Raw genomic sequence first — 15,115 nt, 5'->3', positions numbered from 1 at the left:
CCCCGCATCTGGTTCTGTGCTGACAGCTCAGAGCCTAGAGCCTGCTTAAGAATCTGGAACTCCCCTCTCTCTGCCCCTCCCCATCTCATGCTCTGTCTCTCTCAAAATATAAATGTTAAAAAAAATTTTTTTTTAAATCATACCAAACAGGACATCTGAAACGTTTTTATTGAGGAAGAACTTTCCACCAAGCATCACAATCCACAGGAAGCACTGGAAGCATTTCCACCAAAGGTGAGGCTGAGGTATGTGGGCCAGCCAGGCTCCTGCCATTCACCGCTGCTCTGGATGCCTAAGCTGGGCCCAGCTGGGGGGAAACACTCATTCCCATTAGAAGTTGCACTGAGGAACCTATTTGCAAGACATTTCCCAACCTATGTGAAGGACATAACAAAGACATGACCAAAAACTGACAAACCTAATTCTTTTTGTTTTTTAATTTTTTTAATGTTTTTTTTATTTTTGAGAGAGAGAGAACACGAGCAGTGGAGGGGCAGAGAGAGAGGGAGACATGGAATCTGAGGCAGCCTCCAGGCTCCGAGCTGTCAGCAAAGAGCCCAACGCGGGGCTCAAACTCATGAACCACAAGATCATGACCTGAGCCAAAGGCAGATGCTCAGCTGACTGAGCCACCCAGGCACTCCCAAACCTAATTCTTACTGGAGGTGTGGTCACATAAAGACCTCAGTGATTTAGAAACTCAGAGCAATTCAAATGCAGAAGAAATGTGGGATTTAAAAAAACGAAACAGTGGCCATTGTGCTGAGGAAAAATAATTTTGAAAAGAAAAATTAAATGGAGAGATTTGCCAAAGAACACATGAACTTATTAATGTGTGTGTTACATGAAACTTTACAATCAATGAAATAACTACAAGATATATACAAAAAGCCAATTTAAGGAGATAATTTTAAGAAAAGAGTACTAAATGGAACATAATACCTTGAGATCATGCTAGCTCAGATCTGCCTAAGAAAGATCAGAAAGTAGAGGGCAAGAAGGAAAGATTTACATTTCACTGCAAAACACTGATGAAGACACAAGGCTGTGTGTAAAGAAGCCATAAAACAGCCCTTAAAAATATATCAAAGGAGAACAGCAAAGTATGAAAATCCAGGTTTTATTCCCACAAAACTAATGAAAGTTACAAGTAGGTGGAAAATGGAAATACAACGGATTGTCAATTTCTCCCCAATTTTCAAACACAAAGAGATTACAGTACCAATGTTGCTTACATCAGGGGGGAAATCTCACGTGTTGTTGTGGGATGGGGTACTTCGTAGCTTTAGGAGACCATATCGGACAGAATCTATCCTAATGTGAAATGCACTGTCCTTAACCCAGTAATCACACGTTGAGTTGTCCGACCCAGAGAAATCCTGAGACATCTGCAGAGAGGCCGGCCTACTCCTACACAGCCACCGTGGCATTCTTTACATCAGCGAAAAATGGCAAAGGTCCCCGTGTGTCCCCATTAAGAAAATGATCCAATGAGGCTCTAAATGAGCAAGCTGTGTCTGATTGTGTTGATTAACATGAAAAGAGTGTCTAGACGTGCTATGTAAATTTTTCTAATTTGCATAATAAAATGTTACGACAAACTTCATCGAGATTTCCTAAAATTTTATACCAGTGTTAAATGCATTTGTATCAGGTTTGAACTGACTCCTGCCACAGAACTGACAACATCGGTTCCCTGTGGAGACATGAAGGGTGGGGATGTGACAGGGAAGGGCATCCCCTTCTGACTACATCTTGGTGCCTAAGTTGCTTCTTGGTCTGGAGCTTATTCAATCAACCAATCAATACATGTCACTCACTCATGTGATGTCTAAGGTCAATGAGATATAATACTTAAAAATAATGGTGGAACCAGATGGCTACAGCCCCTCTGATGGTGAAGATAAAGCTCTATGCTCCAGATCTGGGCTAAATTAACACCATTTTCATCTAAAACATCCGCCTCACAAGAGCTGCTATAGGAACGCCATGGTCTCTGTGGGACAGATGTGCTGAGAATGATTTTTTTAAAACCTTTACCATTGATTAGGTTGACTCCACACTGTAAAACCAACTATGGAATAAAACATCCACTATCACGGATGCTGATTTCTGAACTTGATTCTAAATTAGTAGTTTGGAACCATAAACACCATGGTGCACTTGTTTAGCTCTGAATGCTTACAAGGTCAGGCAGAGCTGCTTTCTTCTTACCACTCTTCTTTTCCAGAATCTTCCAACTCTTCCTACACATGAATCCAGGACTTCCACACACGGTTTCTTTTATCCTGGTCAACAGAGAGCCTACTATGTGTCCAGAGGCAGCCCCTAAACACCCCCTGCAGCCCAGCCACACTGACACCACCCGTCTCCACTCGCCTGCTGCGAAGCCCCTCAGGATGTGCCCAGTGCAGCCCCCTCACAGGCTCCGATCCCTGGGTCACGATGAGCTGGAATCTAAGTGCAGAGGAGAGGGACGGGGGTGGGAAGGCCTGGGGGAGTGTGGACAAACACTTCAGACTCAGACAAGGTTAGCAAGTTCAAGAAGGGCCTTGCAGGAATGAGAGACAGGAAATCGACCCAGGATATGACTTCACCTGATAGACGGCCATTCCCGACTCCTTTCCTTTGCTCTTCCTCCCTTTCCGGGATTCTTCCTCAGGCAGGATCAGGCTTGGGAATTCAATCCTAAGTGTCAACAAAACGCAGCTTAATGCTTTGAGTCAGTCTGGGTCCTTCCCGTCCTGCATCCTCACACGGGAAGGCCTCTCCGTGTGAAAACACAGGGGGTGCCCCGGGACAGTGGACTCCTCCAGAGGCCAGCAAGTGACCTTCCCACCCTTCTTCTTCAGAACCGGCTCCCGCCCTGGTGAAGCCCCCGCACACCGCATCAGTGGGGACCTGGGCGGGACCTGACCCTCCCCTGCAGGTCACAGGCCTGCCCCGATCACACCCCACGCAGAGCCGGGCCCCCTCACCTCTCGCTGGGTCAGGGGCTGATGTCAGCCTCAGACATGCAGCACCACAGCCTTGGTGCTCAGCACTGGAGACACATCAGAAACCCCCCAGGCACTTTAACTAGGACTGAGATCAGGCCCTGTCTCCCCTTGGCCATTTGAAGGGAATCTTTGGGAGGAACACAAGAGCTGTATCTGCAGACAGCCTCAGATTTACAGCGTGAAGCTGGGTGGAGCACACTCAGGAGGCCCACCCAGCACATCCCCCTTCTGGCTCTGGATCCCCAGGGGCCTTGCTGTCATGAATATCCAGCCAGTGGAAGGGGAAGGAGCAGGAGAGAGATGCCAAGGAGGCACTATGGACCAGAATTGGGGGTGGGGGTGTGGCTGGAATGTTAAAGGGAGCGGGGGCGAGAAGGCGCCACTGAGAGGTGATATCAGAACAAAGACCAGAGGGAAGAAGAGATTTTTACCACCCGCACGTGAGGGGTCAGAGACTTCGAGGCAGAAGGACACCCATGTGAAGACCCTAAGGTGGTGGTGTTCTGAGCTCCAGGAAGGACAGAGAAGCCTGTGCAGCTGGAGCAGGGTGAGTAGAGGAGACAAGGAGGTAAGATCAGAAAGTATTAAAGGAAGCAAATCAGAAGGGACTGCATTCTTCAAAATGTCCCCCATACCTCATGTATTCCCTTATCCATTTTGAGTAAACATCTGATTTTTATTTATGTTGTCCTGAGTTAAAACACTAACAAGTAATGTCTGTTTTGCAAACATGTCAAGATGCCCATCTAAGCCCAGGAAATACAGGGTCACCCTATATGCAGAGGCAGACTGCAAGGGACAGGTTTGGAGGAGTTTGGGGGGGGGTCACTGTTGGACATATTAGGGTGAAGATACCAGGCTGTTGTCCCAGTAGAGACATCGAGGAGACAGATGGGTAAAGGCCCCTGGTTTCAGGGGAGAAGTCTGGTGGAACAGTGAAAGGAGACATCAGTGTTGAAAGTCATGAGATGGGGCGAGGTGGAAAGGCAGGAAGTGAGAAGGGTTTCAAGGCCTAAGCCCAGGGGTGCTCCTGCAGTCAGAGACCAAGGAGTTAGGAGAAACAGGCACCGGGAACGGACGCATGAACATGGAGAAGAACGTTAAAACAGGTAAGTGGTAGTTTTACTTGTAAAAAACTAGTGTGACGTGGAAGCCAAGAGAAGAGTGCTTCAGAAAGAGGAGCCTGGTGTGCTGTTGCTGGGACCAGCGTGAAGAGAAGGGGAAGCCAGTTCCCGGACTGAGAAGTGGGGAGGTCCCTGGTGACTCGGACATGGAGAGTCTCAGCGGTGCAGTGGATACGAAACAGAACTGGAACCAAGATCTGAAGCAGAGTATAAACAAGTGTTTAGTGTATTCTCTAAAATGGAGCACACCCCAGGGCACTTACCACCACGGGGAATGCAGCTGATGGAAGGTTCTTTATTTTAGAGATGCGAGAAAAGGGGCGCCTGGGTGGCTCAGTCGGTTCAGGTCATGACCTTAGCGCTTGTGAGTTCGAGCCCCGCATCGGGCTCTGTGCTGGCAGCTCAGAGCCTGGAGCCTGCCTCGGATTCTGTGTCTCTGTCTCTCTCTGCCCCTCCCCCACTCTCTCTCTGTCTCTCATAAATAAACACTAAAAATTTTTGTAAATAAAAATAAAGATGGGAGAATGTAGTAAAAGCCTCTTTTTTGTGTATTTTTTTTTTAAAGATGGGACGATATCGCCATATGTATATGCTGAACCAAATAAAATGCCTGGAGGTAAAAATTGATGAGCAGGGTCCAAAGGATCCTGAGGCTGTCGTACTGTTGGACCTCACAGCCGTTCTGCAGCTGTTCCCAGAGACCCACCTCCAGCAAGCCTGCCTCAGTGAAAGCACCCACCTCCTGGGCCCCAGTCCCCCACTGTTTCCCTTCTTGACTCAGACACTCCTGCGGGTTCCCATGCTGTTTGTGCTACACTCCCAGCGGACACCCCACACACAATATTACACGACAGAACCTCCTAATCAGCTACGCACTTTGCCCAAAGATCCTACGCCATGCTCCTAATACCAGTCTTTTATTTTGGCAGGAAGACACCCACCAACCCAGGATTCGACACGTTCCCTCTTGGAGACCATACCCCAACGTCAGGCACCTCCATGACGCCATAATACAAGAGCAATGTCTGCAATGATCCACATACTCCCAACTAGACTCCAGTACCTTCTGGAACACCCCCAACTGTCATCTGTATCCCACAAAACACATGTGATGCCTTCAGGAATGCTTTGCCTGAAATAATGAGATTTTCCCCACCAAAACCACCACAGATTACCCCCCAAATGGTGACATTTTCCCGTTAAACCCTTATGGGTCCTAAGAGACCCCGCAAGTCAACCACGGAAACACTAGCTGCACTTCCTGAATCCACCCCTCAGGATTCAGGCACAAACTGCCCCACAGCTGTCAGTCTGGCTGCTATTGCTGGACAGCTCCCTCCCTCCTTGTAAACGGCCTCTTCACCACAGCACCTGGCTGACCAGCCAGTGTCCAATGTCCGGTCGATGCAGGAAAGAGAAGGCTTTTCCTTCCCTCACACTGGACCAACTCTGGAAGGTCACCCCACCTGCAGAGCTCTAGGCTGTCGCCATACAGTGGAGTCTGGATTTTTGTCCCGAGGACAACCAGAAGCCAATGAAAGGATTAAAAGCCAGGGAATTCCCTCCCTGCTCTGTTTGTCCCTCTGCTGTCTCTGTCACTGTTGCCCCTCTTTCTGTCCCAGCACCACCTCTATCTGCCACGGCCCCAATGAGCTGTCTGAGCCTTTATTCCTTCCCCACTCTCATTCTGATGTGCCTGCTCCTTGCTGCCCCACTCCCATCACCGGTTAAGATCTCTCTCGTCCAGTGTGCTACCCTTCACCTCTCTGGAGATACCTTTTAATCTAGATTTCTCTTTCTTTTCTCCCTCTACTTTTATGTGGTTCACTCCACTCTTACTCTCTCTCCACATCCACCTGCTCTTTCCTGTTTTACTCTCTTTCTTTCTTCCTTTCTCTCACACGTAGTTTTACTCATTCTCCCTCAGACTGTCCCTGCTTCGCCCCCAACCCTGACACTCACAACTGGAAAAAAAAAACCCTGACACTCACAACTCTGCCCGCGAAGAACACTTTCCAGGGCGGCTTCAATAGTGGAAACACACCACGGCAAACAGCCGGTGGATGCGAATCGTGCGGAAGAAGCTCCCAAGGCTGTGAGTACAAAGTGGAGTACTAACGGGGGAGGGGCCCGGCTCCGGAGGTGCCGTAGGTGGAGGGGGTGTCCGGAGAGGGGTGGTGCCTGCAGAACCGCAAGGCCAAGGAGACGTGGCTTCTGGGTCTGCACTAGCGCCTGGAGGAGAGGAGAGAGGAGCAGCCTGGGGGCCAGAGAGGGAGGACGCGAAGGGGAAAGGGCCAGAGCGCGCGGAGTCCCGGGAGGGTTTTCAGCAGGAAAAAGACGCGGCAGGAGCGGTCTACCTGGACCGAAGGCGGACGGCCGGGGGCGGGGACGCGCCTCAGAGACTTTAACTCGAAATAGTCGTCGACCCCCGAACCCGCGGTGGGGCTCCCAGGCCTGGAATATCTGACGGTCCTGCCGAGAATCATCGGGCGCAGCACAAGCGCCTGAAGGGGGTTTTATCGTACGTGGTGACCCCCGAACTGCGGGTGTTGCGGCTCGGAGGCCGGGGACGGGCAGGTGTATCGCAAACACCAGTGTTGAATCAGAAAAGCTGACACGGACCCACCGGAGGGTGTCCTTAGCTCCGTTTCCGGGTCTGCGGGAAACTGCGCGTGCGCAGCGTGCGGCGGGAAGGGGCCGCCCAGGGACGGGCCTTGGACAGTGGCCTGGACTGGACAGAAAGTGAGCGGCCGAAGGGGCGTGGCCGAAGTAGGCGTAGGGTCTGGGCCTCCGTCCCGCCCCTGGACGTTTCTCCGCACTTTCAGCCCTAAAGTGCCTTACTCCCTGCTTTTGAGTTTGTTTGAATCTCTTTGGTATCTCGTGGACCGAGCGGCCTCCTGGCTATTTGAAGTTAATGTTTCAAACAACTTGAAGTAAAAGATTAGAGTTGTGAGAGCCACTTATATTAGAAGCCGAAATGTTTTCCTTTTTTAAGTTGGAAATGGTGTAAGTCAAAGCTCTTTTTGCTGGCGGGAGGTATTGGGGAATACAATTAAAAATAAAATCATCTCCCAACCCAGCAATCCTCTCCACAAAGGTAGTAGGAAAGAAAACTTTTCATTAGTGAGTAAGCTTTAAACCAGAATGTGACATGCATCACAGGCAATCTGTTGAGAGATTGCAAAGATAAATCTTACCCTGTCATAGAAGACAAGCAAGCGGATACGACCGATTACATACATGTTCTCAAGAAAGATAATAAGTTGTCCTCAAGAAGACATGACCACACCATTCGTCACACATAGCTCATCCTAACATTATCAGGTAAGCAGAGTGGCCATTTGTTTTAGCTAATTGGCTTTATCCAGAGAGAAAACAAACTTCTCATATTAATGACTGGAGGGAGTTTTGAAACTGGGAGCAAGGCACCTGCTGAGTTAGGCACCTATCTTCCCGCAGGAATTGGGAGGAGATAAATGTATTATCTCCTTTGATATTTACATTTCAAAGAGTTGACTCCCAGATCCTTGAGCAAACATTCCTGAGTTACAATGTTGGCAAGAGTCTTATTTAGCTTTTAAAAGACATACATACATTCCAAACAGGCAGAGAAAACTTACAAGTTTCCTAAGAGAAATGCTCTAGGAAAAAGGAGGAAGAGAAGTCTCTTTTCCTCCCCCACCTTTTTAAGAGAGAATTAAATCTGTTTTCTCTCTCTCATTTTTAGTTTATATTTTTCCTGACAGAAACAGCATGCATTCACTAATATATAAATATTAATATATAAGCATATATTAATATATAAATATAAATCTATAAAATATATATATGTTTTAACAGCAGCAATGTGCTCACAAAAATGGTAGTGTGCACTATGTCTCAGGAACCACACACAAATTATGTCAGTTAATTCCTGTAATACCCTGGGAGTTGGGTTTTATATATCCATCTTCCTCAGGAGGATTTAGGTGCTGGGCTTTGCCTTGCTGGGGATAGAGATTCTGTGTCTCTTTTGTCTCCCTATGACTGATCATTAAAATGGTCTTCATGTGACGGTAGCTCAATATACATGAAAGAAAAAAAAGGCAAAGCAGTGGTGGGATTAGTGGTTCTGAGGGATTTTCTGATGGTGTGCTCATTTGTGTTCATGTATTTTGTTTTTAACATGTGGAACCATCAGTGGGCCCCCCCCCCCAGGAGTTGGAGACATGGTGCTATGAGGAATTCCCTACACTTAGGTTATAACCAAAAAAGCAAATTTTCACTTATCAGATTTTAAGACCTTTGCTCCCCTTCACGTGCATCTGAGTGTCTTGAAAACCTGAGTGTCCTGGATGGGCAGCCAGAGGAGCTGCTCCGAGCCTAATTCTTCTCTAAGCAGTTCTCAAGACGTAGGACCTGGGGGTAGAAGTGGGTGGGAGGAGTGCAAGAGGCAAACTCCATATCTAAGAGGTTATTTGAGAGGGTACCTGGTCTGGCAGTTCTGTTAGGCCCTGGAGACCCCAGCTAGGCAGAAGAGATGGCCTTCCAAGGTGCAGATTCTGGAGGCAGCTGAACTCTGTGTGCCCGTTGTGCAAGGCCAGAAGTGTGCCATAGAAATCTAGGCATCTAGATTTCTAGAAAGCTAGAAATCTAGTTTGGGGAAGAGCAACTTTAGCTAAGACCTGTGAGCGCTCTATATGTCTATAAAGCACGGGGTAGTCGTGGGCTGCCAGCGCCAGCCTCTGTGCGGTCCTGTGGACACATGGAGGGTGAGAAACACTGCGTTCAGGCCCGGAGGGGCTGCCGGCTTCGCTGTGTGTGCTTGTTGGAGGGTTTGGGCAGGAAGGAAGAGGCAGAAAGGGCGAGAGTAGAAGAGATCAAGTACCCCAGGGACACCGCAGGATGGTGGGAGGACTGTTGGTGCCACATACTCATGGCCAGTCAGGGGTGAGCACTGTAGCTCCTTCCTGTGGGCTTGGGGTCAGACTGATTTCTGGCTGAGTGATCAGAGCCCCAAATCGGTAGAGGGACCAACTTGTTGCTGCATGTTTGGATCCTGAGTAAGGAATACACAAGACAGTCTTTTGAGCAGAGGCGCTGCGCTTCGGCGAGCACCTTAACAGCAGTGCAAGCTCCCGGGGCAAGGACTCCGGGAGGCGGAGTCTGGTCTACCAGGGGTGGAGCCACACCTAGGTCCCCTTCCAATCGAATTGCGGGTGTAGGCATAATATGTCCCGTGGCTTCTCGGCCGGCCAACTTGGTGCCCAAGGATCCTAAATTCTCTGGAGAAGCCTGAGTCCCACAGACGTGATCAGGTGAGGTCCTGCCTTCTCCCAGTGACCCTGAGTTTTAAATACTGCTTGTACTGTCTAATCATGACTATAAAATTCATGATGTGTCTGCAGATTTGTTTCTATGATTAATGAAAAAATAGCAAAATATTTTTCTTAATATAGCCTCCAGGTTCTCGTTCAGTTTAACAGTCACAGAGACCTCTGACTTTGGTGGTTTAGAGCAACATCTTCCAACAGTTAATAATGTCTCAGGTAGGGACACCTGGGTGGCTCAGCTGGTTAAGCATCGGACTCTTGGTTTCAGCTCAGGTTTTGATCTCATGATTTTGTGAGTTCGAGCCCCACATGTGCTGACAGCAGGGAGCCTGCTTGGGATTCTCTCTCTCTCTCTCTCTCTCTCTCTCTCTCTCTCTCTCTCTCTCTCTCTCTCCCTCTCTGTCTCTCTCTCTCTGCTCCTCCCCCACTCACACTGTCTCTGTCTCTCTCAAAATAAATAAGTAAACTTAAAAAAAATAATGTCTCAGGTAGGACAGTGTGTAATAGAAAATATATTGGTCTCTGCCTCTGTTTCCTGGCACAAAGCCCCTAAGACCCTTGTAATTTCCGAAGTTTTAAGAGCAATAGGGGCGTATTTTGTTCTAATACTTGGTCTTGGACCCTGATTCCTGACACACAGGTCTAAAATCCCTTGGAATTTTTTCTGATACGAGTGTCTTTTGTTCTAAAGAGGCAGACCTTGGTGAGCTCCTGAATGGGAGCTGGTCACCAGAAAGACCTTGACCAATCCGTTCTTCCACCCGGCTATACCTGAGTTATATTCTTTTACAATAAACCAGTAATGTAGTAAGTAAACTGTTTACCTGAGTTCTGTGGACTGTTCTAGCAAATGTATCGAACCAGAGTAGGAAGTCTCATAATGAGATGGTGAAACTGAAGGGACATCATTAAAAAAGGCTGTTTCCCCCCTCGTTGCTTCTTTTCCAGCTTCCATTTTTGCTAGGGCCTGCACCCCCACCCCACTCTACACATGCCTTGTAATGCAAATAGCATGTGTCCTCCTTGTGAGGGACAAAGAGACAATGATATCTTTGGAACCTTCCAGCACAATAGCTAACATCTAAGGAGTGATTGGGTGGGGTCGCCTCCAAGACCACTGACTCCAAACACCTTGATGCCAAGACCCCCTGGCTTCAGGGAATGAGTGACTTATGAAGGACACCTGGATCCTGTCTTTGCTCTGACCAGTTCCCTGATCCCTAAGAGGACATGTGCACAAGACCACAATTGCCAATAAAAACCACAGACCCTAAGCAAAGAGGAGACTCACACTCTTTTCCTTTCCGAGTCTCCTGGACACTCTGTATATATACATCTATATATATCTTCAGTAAATTCTGCTTTCACTCCCCGCTGGCTCACATTTGATTTCCATCCTGCATGAAGCCAAGAACCCTCTCAACTAGTCCTGTGGGGCCCCCTCTCTGGGTCCTCGGACCCAGCTGCCTGCATCAATAAGAACCTCCAATTTATAGCCAGTTGGTCAGAAGCACAGGTGACAACCTGGACTTGTGATTGCCTCTGAAGTGGGGGAGGGGACGGGCTTATAGGACTGAGTCCTTAACCTGTGGGATCTGACAGTGTCTCCAGGTAGACAGTGTCAAAATCGAGTTGAATTATAGGACACCCAGCTGCTGTCACAGAGAATTGCTGGTAGAGGAAACACTATCACACATTTGGCAACCAGACATGTCAGAAGTATTGTGTGAATAAAAGAACAACATAGGGGGGCGCCTGGGTGGCTCAGTCAGTTGGACGTCCGACTTCGGCTCAGGTCATGATCTCGCGGTCTGTGAGTTCGAGCCCCGCGTCGGGCTCTGTGCTGACAGCTCGGAGCCTGGAGCCTGTTTCGGATTCTGTGTCTCCCTCTCTCTGACCCTCCCCCGTTCATGCTCTGTCTCTCTCTGTCTCAAAAATAAATAAACGTTAAAAAAAAAATTTAAAAAAAAAAGAACAACATAGGAATGTGTTTTTCCAACTCGGGGACACAACAGAGCATAATGAAGATACGGAGTTTTCCAGGGCCATTCAAAGGGCACATATGCCAAAGTTCTTGGGCAAATTTGTTATTATTAGCATTAAAGTTTATAATGTTCCACTGTTCAAATATAACATGTATTTATTTTTTTTTAATTTTGCTTGGTGTCATATCTGGTGACCGTGTTGGGCTTTACTCTGACCCTGTAAGTCTGGAAAAATAGCACTGCTCACTGCAAAGAACCACCTTTCCACACATGACCTCAGTGAGACGAAACAGGACTTCTGCCACCTCCATTTGGACCTCAGTCTGTACTTTTTCTAAATATTGATTAAGTTCTTCTTTCCAGTTTACCTTAACTCAGGCAAAAAAAAGACCCTGCTGGATCCAAAATTACCCTCAAGCAATAAGGACTGTCCTGAGCCAGCAAGACCCCATGTAATTGACCCCAGGACAATGGTCAACCCAACCTTTGCTGCCCAGCTGCACATCCCCACAGATCTTTGTCCCACGTTTCCTTATATAAACCTAGAAGTATTTTCAGCACTTTGGAGACAGGCTTTCAGCCGTTAGTCCCTGGTCTTCTGGGTGTTGACCTCCCTGAAATAAATTCCTTTCTTCTTCCACCACTGCTTGTGTCTCTGCCTTTGGATTTTGTCAGTGGAAAGTGGCCAAACCTGGTGTGTTTGGGGACCCCTGAGCCAGGTGCTCTTGCACCCCCATGCCCCATTTATCTAGAAGCAAGGCAGATACAGACCCTCCAAATCCCCATCCTTTCTCCCATCAATGATTACTGAATTGTTTATACCCACTGATCAATAGGAACTGAAGGAAACCAGCATCTGTCAGTCCAAAATATGCAACTTTGGCATACTGAGTATTTTGAATTAAGAACACTTGAACAGCTAATATAAGAAACACTCTGACCTTTCATTGTTTTCCTGAAAGTAGATCACCCTCCCATGTGAACGTCACCCTCCCTGTACCAGGAGGAAGACATTCCTATTACCAGAGATAGAGAATTGGGGTCCAAGATATCTATACGGACAAATCTTGTTAAACTGATCCTTATCTTCCTAGTTACTCCTTTACCAACTAGCCCAAATCTCTGTGTCTTGCCAATTCTTTACAAATTTACTGAATTTTGTCTAAAATGTATAAAATCTTCCCACTCTACTTTTTTGGGTCTTCATTCTCTTGTGCAGGCTCCAGGGTACATGTATAAATTCAACAAAATGTGTATGCTTTTCTGTGAATTTGTCTTAGGTCAGTTTAATTCTTAAGCCAAGCCAGAGACCTAAGAGGAAAGAGAATTTTCCCCTCCTGCAGAACAATGCTTGTTAATATGACCTAACCAAACTTTACTTAAGCGTCTCTCCTTCCCTTGAGGTGCCTGGCTGGCTCAGTCAGAAGAGATGTGACTCTTGATCTTGGGGTCATAAGTTTGAGCCCCATATGGGGTGTAGAGATTACTTAAATAAATAAAACTTTAAGAGGGGTGCCTGGGTGGCTCAGTTGGTTGAGCATCCGACTTTGGCTCAGGTCATGATCTCGCGGTTTGTGAGTTCGGGCCCCGCATCGGGCTCTGTGCTGACAGCTCAGAGCCTGTAGCCTGCTTCGGATTCTGTGTCTCCCTCTCTCTCTGCCCCTCCCCTGCTCATACTCTGTCTCTCTCTGTTTCTCAAAAATAAATAAATGTTTTTTAAAAATTAAAAAATAACATAAAACTTTAAGAAAAGCTTCTCTCCTTCCCCAAAACTCAGAATTTAGACCTCTCTTGAGCATTATAATTCATAATAACCCCACCATTACAACAGACCCTCCTAAGAGTAGGCAACTTCAAGGTAAAACATTCTCTGATCATTTATAGGTCTTGCCACATGCTCATCCATTCTCCTATACCTGTTTGTGTGTGTGTGTGTGGTTTTTTTTCCTAGACCTGTTTCCGCCTTGAAATAAAATCTCTTCTCTGTCTGGCTTTGGAGACATTCGCAGATCATGTGGTTGGAACATTCTAATATAATAATTGTCTCAAGTAAAACCTGTCCTTACCTAAGTTTGATTTTTTTAAAATTTGGCAGTGGTAAATATTTCAGTTGATTCATATTTTTTTTAAAAATGTTTTTAATGTTTATTTATTTTTGAAGGAGAGAGAAACAGAGTGTGAAGGGGGGGGGACAGAGAGAGGGAGACACAGAATCTGAAGCAGGCTCCAGGCTTTGAGCTGTCAGCACAGAGCCCGACACGGGGCTTGAACCCACAAACCGCAAGATCATGACCTGACCTGAAGTCAGACGCTCAACTGACTGAGCCACCCAGGCGCCCCTTAGTTGATTCATCTATGTTAAGAAATATTTATTCTCTATTTTTGTGTTACCAGGTTTAATATATGTTCATCAGGTCAAATTAGTTCCTGTGTTTTTCACATTTTTGAATCTTTAATAAATGGCATCTGGTTTTATTTATTTATTTTTTGAGAGAGAGACAGAGAGAGAGAGAGAGAGAGCGAGAGCGTGCACGTGTACGCGTGCAAGTCAGGCAGGGGCAGAGGAAAAGAGAAAGAGAGAGAATCTTAAGCAGACTTGATGCTCAGCACAGAGTCCTGACTCAGGGCTTGATCTCATGACTGTGAGACCATGACCTGAGCAGAAATCAAGAGTTGGATGCTTAACTGACTGAGCCACCCAGGTACCCCAAGTGGTATCTGTTTTTAAGTGACATCACAGGGAGACATGTCAAAACCTTCCTGTGGATGAGGAAATATCCTTTGTAACTTCTTGTGAATATACTTATTTTGCTCTCTTGACAATTTTACAAGCAATAAAACTCCTTATAAACAAATAGATTCATGACTCTCACCTATTATTAACTTCTCTATTGTTATGGGTTTAATGAAATGTTCCACTGTAAACTCATTTATTTGCTTGGGATTATGGAAGTCCATACTGAAACTTCTTTCTTGTCAACACAGTATAAGCAAGGAAAAATAATTTCCATCTACTCTTCTGAGCTCTTGGCTGAGACCCCTGTAATAAAAGATAGATTAACAGGGGAAAAAAGATGTTCAGTAACACGTATACTTCCTCTATACATGGGAGAGACACAGGGAAAAATGAGTAACTCCCCAAGTAGCCTCAGCCACCTGCTTAAATATGACCTTCAGCTAAAGACAAAAGAAATATGGGGCAACGCCAGCTATGAAGAGTTTATCCAAGAAAGCTGGGTAAACAAGGATTAAGTTTGTTATGCTTCTGATCAAATTTTTGTGTAGGGCCATCCTTCTCTTCCTCTACAGAGGAGACACCCTTTACAAGTAGAGATTTCCTTTAAAAGTAATTCCCCTTATGAAAGGATAACTTCCACTCTGTTCTGAGCTTCTCCTGTGTCTCCTGTTTCTCAAAATAAGCAGCTCAAAATAATCCTTACAGCAAAAGGGTGTATTTGGGGATGGCATATTCTAATGCCCTTCAATGACTAGTTAGCCATATCACATCACAGAATAATCTACCTTTTAAAGATCTCAAAATCTCTCCCAGGGGCTCAGTCTATGGAGCTGTATGACTCTTGGTCTCTGGTTTGTGAATTCAAGCCCCACGCTGGGTGTAAATATTACTTTAAAAAACTCAAATCTTGGGATGCCTGGGTGGCTCAGTCCGTTAAGCATCCAACTCTTGGTTTTGG

The 15,115-nt window shown here is 46.6% G+C and overlaps 1 non-coding gene across 11 annotated transcripts in view; it reads left to right on the top strand.

Moving 5' to 3' along the window:
* LOC132677092 (uncharacterized) overlaps positions 1-1,592 on the top strand; it is a 290,019-nt gene extending 288,427 nt beyond the window's left edge. For 8 of the 11 annotated variants that reach the window (XR_014136183.1, XR_014136184.1, XR_014136186.1 and 5 more), the window contains one exon: positions 151-1,592. This is a non-coding gene — a transcript (uncharacterized LOC132677092). The remainder of the gene's footprint in view (positions 1-150) is intronic. The other 3 variants (XR_013552471.2, XR_013552470.2, XR_013552474.2) reach the window with 2 other exon arrangements.
* The last annotated feature ends 13,523 nt before the right edge of the window (positions 1,593-15,115 follow it).

This window comes from Panthera onca, chromosome E2, assembly GCF_046562875.1.
Source record: "Panthera onca isolate mPanOnc1 chromosome E2, mPanOnc1 haplotype 2, whole genome shotgun sequence".
Lineage (NCBI taxonomy): Eukaryota > Metazoa > Chordata > Mammalia > Carnivora > Felidae > Panthera > Panthera onca.
The sequence above is the reverse complement of the archived record's forward strand: the minus strand, read 5'-3'. Positions and strand labels throughout refer to the sequence as shown.